Source organism: Ictalurus furcatus, chromosome 5 (genome assembly GCF_023375685.1).
Source record: "Ictalurus furcatus strain D&B chromosome 5, Billie_1.0, whole genome shotgun sequence".
NCBI classification, from domain to species: domain Eukaryota; kingdom Metazoa; phylum Chordata; class Actinopteri; order Siluriformes; family Ictaluridae; genus Ictalurus; species Ictalurus furcatus.
In genome coordinates, this window is record NC_071259.1 from 33921789 (window position 1) to 33929288 (window position 7500).

Consider the following 7500-nt stretch of genomic DNA (forward strand, 5'->3'; position numbering starts at 1 on the left):
TGTATCCCTGTTTGTCCCCGTGTGTAACATTTACTGTGTGATCAACATAAGAGTTTACTTCACATCATTATAACTGTTTACTTAATGCTAGCTTCTGCTAAACTTAGCTTGGAGCTTTAATTACACAATATATTAATCAGTCCAAAGTCCAACGACAGAGTTAAATCATGCAACATACAGGACGTGTCTCTCAGACAAGTTCATGACCACAGTTCCCTCCATTATTATTGACACCCTTGTTAAATATGGGCAAAGAAGGCTGTGAAAAATTGTCTTTATTGTTTAATCTTTTGATCTTTTGTATAAAAAATGCAAAAAACCCCCAAAAAAACTCTGCTCTTTTTTTCCAAATACAACACAGGTTTATTTAAAAAATCCTCTTTGTTAAATATAGGTGTGCAACAATTATTGGCACCTCTATGAATTCATATGAGAAAAATTTGAAAAGATTAAATAAAATAAAAAATTTAAGTACACCTGACTGACTAGGAACAGGAAATTGTTCAACCATGACTTCCTGTTTCACAGGGGTATAAATATGAGGTAACTGTATCATCATTCATTATTAATGCAGACAGAGCTGGGAGAGCACTCACCCCGGTACATCATGCGATATCTGAGAAATCCATCCATTTTCTTCCAGTTATCCATCTAAGCAGCGATGCCCAGACCTCCCTCTCTTCACACACCTCCTCCATCTCCTCCACGGAGATACCCAGGCAGAGATACCCCTCCATGAATCACTACCTTACTGTGGTGGTGGGGTATGTGTTCCCCACTGATCCTAGGAGCTATGTTGTTGGGGTGAATGGGGACCTGGTATGGACTGGAGTATGGTAAGCGCCTGGTGGTCAGGACTTTACCCAATGGCACAGCCTAAACGAGCTACATGGGACCATCGTCTTGTGGACCCATCACCTGCAGGAGGAGCAGTAAGGGTCTGGAGCACTGTGGACTGGGACGCAGTCAAAGACAATGTCCTTGGTGGACTGATCCGTGGCTACCGAACCTGGGAGAAATACAGTGCAAAAATATAAAAAAGAAAATATTATGAACACCAGCAAATATGTATCACAGTTTTAATTATGAAATTATTATTTAAAAAAAGATATAAGATTATTAAGTCTATTTCTACACACTTTCATAAATTCAGCTTAAAATGGTGGTGTTCTATTAGCAGACGATTTCATTTCCTGCTAGAAATAAAGGCCTAAAAATGATCTGACAGGTTTTCTGAGACAGTTAGAGTCAGACAGGCACAGCTGCACTGACACACACACACACACACACACACACTCACACACACACACCTTCTGCGTCTCACACCCGAAAATAGAGCCGCCGGGATGAACCGAAATCACACACCTCTCTCAGTCTGTCTCTCTCTCTCTCTCTCTCTCTCTCACACACACAAACACACACTCACACACACACATATACCTCTCTCAGTCTGTCTCTCTCTCTCACACACACACACACACTCACACACACATACCTCTCTCAGTCTGTCTCTCTCTCTCTCACACACACACTCACACACACATACCTCTCTCAGTCTCACTCTCACAAACGCACACACACACCTCTCAGTCTCACACACACACACACACACACACACACACACACACACCTCTCAGTCTGACTGAGACTCACACACACATAAAAAAATTATAATAATGCGCATTATTAGTCCTGACTCCATAGCAACAGTAGTTGAGTATTTTGTTCGCTGTTGCTCGGTGATAATCGCTGTGTCTGCTTGTTAGATCTATATTATTGTGGTTAGTGTATTTTTATGGTTAGTGTATGATACAGTGATACAGTGGATATAAAAATACAATCTGAAACATTTTAGTGAACAATAGTAAATAACAAAGGTGCAATAACCTGGATGCAACCTTTTATAATTGGGGACACAGTTGTGTTCGGAATGAACCAATCACATTCAATCTCATGTTCAAAAGTAATTATCATACATCTCTCATCAATGAAATGATTCTGATTAACCCCAAATAAAAAACAGCTGTTTCTTTAGGATTTTCGTCACATCTTCTTGGTTTCTTCTGAATGCTGAGGCCCTGGTCCACAAAGAGCTTACAGAGCATGTACAGGGTCTCACTTGCTGAAAGGTATCGATCAGGAGAGGGGTACAAAAGAATTACCAAAACATTAGATGGAACACCGTCAACAAGTGGAGAAAATGGATCACCACAGTGACATCACCAAGAACAGGACGTCCCTCCAAAATTCACAAAAGGACAAGACACAAACGTACCAGGGAGGCTGCCAAGATACCTACAGCAACATTTAAAGGAGCTGCAGGAACATCTGATGTGTACTGATTACTCTCTGCATGTCACAACAATCTCTCGTATTCTTCACACGTCTGGGTTATGGGGTAGAGCGGCTAGACTGAATCCCTTTCTCACAAAAAACCCAACTATATGTGTTCTAGTCTGATGAGAGCAATTCCAAAAGCTATAATAGTTCCATAATTACAAAAGGTTTGTTTTATCACCAAAAGAACACCATCTCCACGGTGAAGCACGGTGGTGGCAGCATCACGCTTTAGAGCTGCTTTTCTTCATCCAGAACTGGGGCTTTTATCAAGTGGAGGGAATCATGATTATCTACAAACATCAGAGGATTTTAGTGCAGAACCTTCAGGTGTCTGCTAGTGAACTGAAGATGGAAAGGAATTTCACCTTTCAGCAGGAATATGACCCAAAGCACACGTCCACATCGACAAAGGAATGCCCGAGCCCAGACCTGAACCCGACTAAAAATCTGTGTGGTGACCTGAAGCTGTACGTACACAGGAGACGTCCTCACAAGATGTAACATGCTGATAGACTCTTCCACTAAAACACTGAGTGATGTAATAACATCAAATGGTGCTTCAATAAAATATTACTTTAGGGGTGTGTATACTTATGCAACCAGATTATTGTACGTACCCCCCCCCCCCCCCAAAAAAAAAAAATCTCTGATTGTGGTTTCATATTGAAGGTGGGAAAATATCTGACATGATTTATCTTGGTTTCATTTTTTTACATCACAAAAACCTGCCACTTTAACAGGGGTGTGTAAACTTTTATATCCATGGTATATCATTACGGTTAGTGTACGCTGTGCTCTTTTAGTGTGAATGGGTCAGTCAATGACATCAGAATGAAACATTTAACATAGTGATAAAACACACACACACACACACACACACACACACACACACACCGTGTATATAAACTCAAAGCCACAGCCTATTATACTGTGATTTTAAAAAACAACAACATTGTATTACTGATTATAAACATTTATAAATATGATTTATCCGCTCAGAAAATCTTGTCAGATTTAGCATGTTAGCCTGTTAATATCAGCTGTAAATATTAGCTAACAAGAGCTAACCTAGTAGGATTTCTGACAGGATTTTTAAGTCATTTCATAATGACAAAAATCAGAAGACAGAAATCATATCAGGGTACTTCGTGTTAGCTAGTTAGCATTAGCAAAGAAGATAAGTAACATATATGAATTAAAATCTCAGAAATCCTGTCAGGTTAACTGATGTTAGGTAACTAGTTTGAGCAGGCAGGAAAGATTTTAAACAATAATTTATATTATTTAAAAATCCTGTCAGGTAAGCTCATGTTAGCTAACTTACATAATATTAGCAGTAAAGATTAGCTAATAAGAGCTAACCTGGCAGGATTTATTCCCCCTTAAAATCTTGTTAGCTAGCTGGTTATAGCAGTGAAGGTTATGAACATTAATGACTATGAATCAGAAATCTTAAAAGAAATCCTGTCAGGTTAGCATGTAGTAAATTAGTACTAGCATTACTAGTAAATACAGTAAACATTTATGAATATGATTTAAAATGCTCCCAGAAACCTGTCATTTATTAAAATACGCATTAAAAATCCTGTCAGATTTAGCTCATACGAACATTAGCAGTAAATGTTAGCTAAAAAGAGCTAACCTGACCTTAGCCCACGTTAGCTAGTTAGCGTTAACAGTGAAGAACCCACACAACCTTTAAGACAAACAGTTTTATTTCTGATTAATGCATCTATACACTGTACAGGTTCTCAATGCGGTTTAAAGCGCAGTCTCATAAAGTCCTTTATCTTACAGTCTATATGCAGAAAAAGAAGAAATAAAGAGGGAAAGATTTTGTTTTTATATCTGCGGCATTATTAAACAAAGCGGTATTTTAATCTCGTACATAAAAATAGGCTGTAAAACTGTAACGTTTATAACATTTCGTTATAGCAGCAGTGAAGGGCTGAGATGCGACAAATGAACTTCCTGTCAGGGTCCGGCACGCGCTCACAATCACGTACACCACATTATTACCATATTTCACCACACAGAACATGTTATTATTATTATTATTATTACTATTACCATCAGCATCACATTCCAGTTTCATAAATCTTCTTGTTTTGGACAGATTCTGTATCGTAATAATATCGTAATAATGTCGTACATCATGACCACATGACTGTGCACACGCCTTGTTACGGAGGAGCAAAAGAACAAATGAAATACTGATGATCATGAAATTAAAATGCACGGATACACACTGTATTACACATGAATAAAAAAAGTACTGAAATTCAAAATAAAGGCAAAAAAACGCACAAAATAAACTAAGCTTGTAAAGTAGCAATAAAACTATTGAATATTTTCTTTTAAAAAAACAAAACAAACAAGATATATTTATAATACAACATTGTAAAATCTATCTTTTTAAAAAAATATTTACAATTTGTGTATCTAACGCATGTCCTGTTATTGCTGTTATTAGCAAAAAGAATGGCTCTCCTTTAGAAACAATTTTACCAAATTCTTAGCAAAATTTTTCAATTTTTTTAATATATAAAAGAAAAAAAACACGTAAAAGTTAAAGTTTTAGAGTGAAAAACTACAAAATAGCCGTGTTTTCTGTTCAAACTGCAAAAACAATAACACCAGGCTTTAATTATTTCAGTTTATAAATGTGGAGATCTCTGTAGCGTTATATATTACGTAAATTCTTAGAAAGGAAATATTTTGAAAATGTTAAAAAAGACATTTAAAATTGAATCGTGATTTTTGCTAGGAGTCTTTATTTATTTATTATTTTATTTATTTATTTACGGCAAAATGAACATCTGTGTGAATTTAATTTGGATAAAATCATGTACAAAAAATTCATGCGGCAAAAATTCACAACACACACCAGCATCATGTGTAGCTTTTAGCATTTGGCCTATGAATATTGTGTGTGTGTAGTTTTTTTTTCCTTTTAATGAATATTTTCTGTATAAATGTAATGAACACAATATCCTACAGTATAAACATTATTAATGCCCGATAATGATTATTACACAAACAGCAGATTATTTTTCATTCTTTAAAATGTCATGCAGAAGAAAAAAACATTGTTTATTGAAAATATTTTTTTTTTAATTCTCAAAATACATCAATAACAGCAATAACGGCTCAGAGTGCGAGTGCAAACGTAGCTCACACTCGCACGGTTCGGCTCCAAGAGTCTGAGAAATGTTTTTATTTTATCAGCTAGCAAACGCACAAACGCCTCCATCACTGTGCGCTAACATCAACAGGGAATCTGAGCTCTGATTGGCTGAGATAACGTATTAGCGCTACTCATCTTGCTCAAACACGCTAGCAAGCTACACAGCTAGCTTTAGAAGCAGGAATGAGAAAGATTGCTTAGTATGTTTAGTGAAGCCCGATTGGCGAAATGTAACACAACAGAGTTACTAATTAGCATAAACTTAGCTTTAATGAAATGTTGCTGTTGTTAATTTACCACAGACTAGCGTAACCGCTGATGTATGAACGATAACACGCTGCTTTTCTGTTCGTATCTTCACCCGCTAGAGGATAAAACGTCTGAAAATACGCCGGTAATCTTTTACATAATCCTTTAAAACGCAACATCATGCTAATATCGTAAACTACAGTGAAGCGTGTCCGGGTTACATCTCGCTCCTGCAGCCTTTCAGATTGTTTATTTATTTCAGTTTATAAAGTGATAGCAGCTAACTCCAAGTAATGTAGCTATCTACATTTAGCCACTGAAATATTTAACTATAGAAGCAGTTATGGAAAGTGAGTGAGGGAATATATATCGCTATGTTTAATACTTAGCTAAGCTAGCGAGATTGTTAGTAGCGTGATGCTAGCTTACTGAATAAAGATAACAGAAGTGATGCTAAAATTGTAAAATTAACAATAAACAATAAAATTGTTTATTGTTGATTATTTGAGTTTAATAGCTGATAAAATAAGAAAAGAATAAACAGCTCTCACACTCCTGGACTGACTATAGAAATAAAAAAAAATAAAATAAAAAAGGATTTTAAGTTGAGTTTGTTTAGAGAAGAATTTCAGCAAAGCAGAGCATAAAGACCCTCTTTTTTTGTTCTCAAATGTTTATTTACAATATTTCTGCCTTAAACAGAGGATTACATTGCATGTAACTGTGTTGCATATAATCAACATAATGCTTTTTATTATTATTATTATTATTATTATTATTATTATTTCTTTTTTTTTATTTTTTATTTTCTATACTCCTGGAGGCTAAACTCTGAAATAAATGTACAGAGAGGCTAATGCATTTATTTATTTTTTTACGCAGGATCTTGTTATGACAAAGTGCGATTCATTATTGTAAAGTTTTTTTTTTAAAGAAAAGAAAAGAAAAAAACATTCATATTTACATATAATTTACTTAAGAAGAACATTCTGTCGCTTTTTTAAAAACAGCTCTACAAAAAAAAACATGGCCGCCATGATTTAGCATGATGCTAACTGTTAGCAATGCAACGGTGGATATGCACAATGAAGCTGTTAGCATGACACACACACACACTGAAGTATCTTTTTAAGATACACTTACGAGGTTTTGACCAGAACACTCGTGTGTGTGTGTGTGTGTGTGTGTGTGTGTGTGTGTTTTTATACAAAATGATTTAATAGCAATGATAGCAAGCGACACAGATACAATTTCTTTGAAAAAATCTTCAAAAAAAAAGAAATGTTTTGTATGGTAACTGGTCTGATAAATAGTCTGTTATAAAAAGAGGAGAGTGTAAAAACACACACTTTCTTAACGTTAACGAAGAGAGGAGGAGAATTATTCCTCTCCGAAATCCCCCGAAGTTCTCCCTCATGTACAGAATCCATTTTAAATTTGTATAAAAGTCTCTGTTGTTTTTTTAAGTCTGCACAAGAGTACGTGTGTGTGATGTGTGTAATATTTATATGGAGCGTGAGGTTTATATTTAATATAATATGGTATAAAGTTCCACAGAGAGGAACGGATCCCAGCGTAACTGCAGGAGGACAGTTTACTGTAAACACGCGGAGAAACCGGGAAGTGGGAAAGTTCTGGAAAATTCACAAACACACCGTGGAGCTCGCTGTAAACCGCCGTGAAACCGCGGAACGTTCCGGATCCTGCGTTCTTCTGAATCCGAA

At 36.0% G+C, this 7500-nt stretch overlaps 1 protein-coding gene and 1 long non-coding RNA gene across 2 annotated transcripts in view; both read right to left on the minus strand.

The window, feature by feature from the left end:
* LOC128608255 (uncharacterized) overlaps positions 1 to 1461 on the minus strand; it is a 33890-nt gene extending 32429 nt beyond the window's left edge. Inside the window, exon 1 of the long non-coding RNA XR_008386037.1 lies at positions 597 to 1461. This is a non-coding gene — a long non-coding RNA (uncharacterized LOC128608255). The remainder of the gene's footprint in view (positions 1 to 596) is intronic.
* A 5063-nt stretch (positions 1462 to 6524) lies between these two features.
* Positions 6525 to 7500, minus strand: part of skia (v-ski avian sarcoma viral oncogene homolog a) — a gene marked incomplete at its 5' end in the record, with an annotated part of 10876 nt that continues 9900 nt past the window's right edge. The window contains one exon of the mRNA XM_053625928.1: positions 6525 to 7500. This exon is cut by the window's right edge and continues 486 nt beyond it.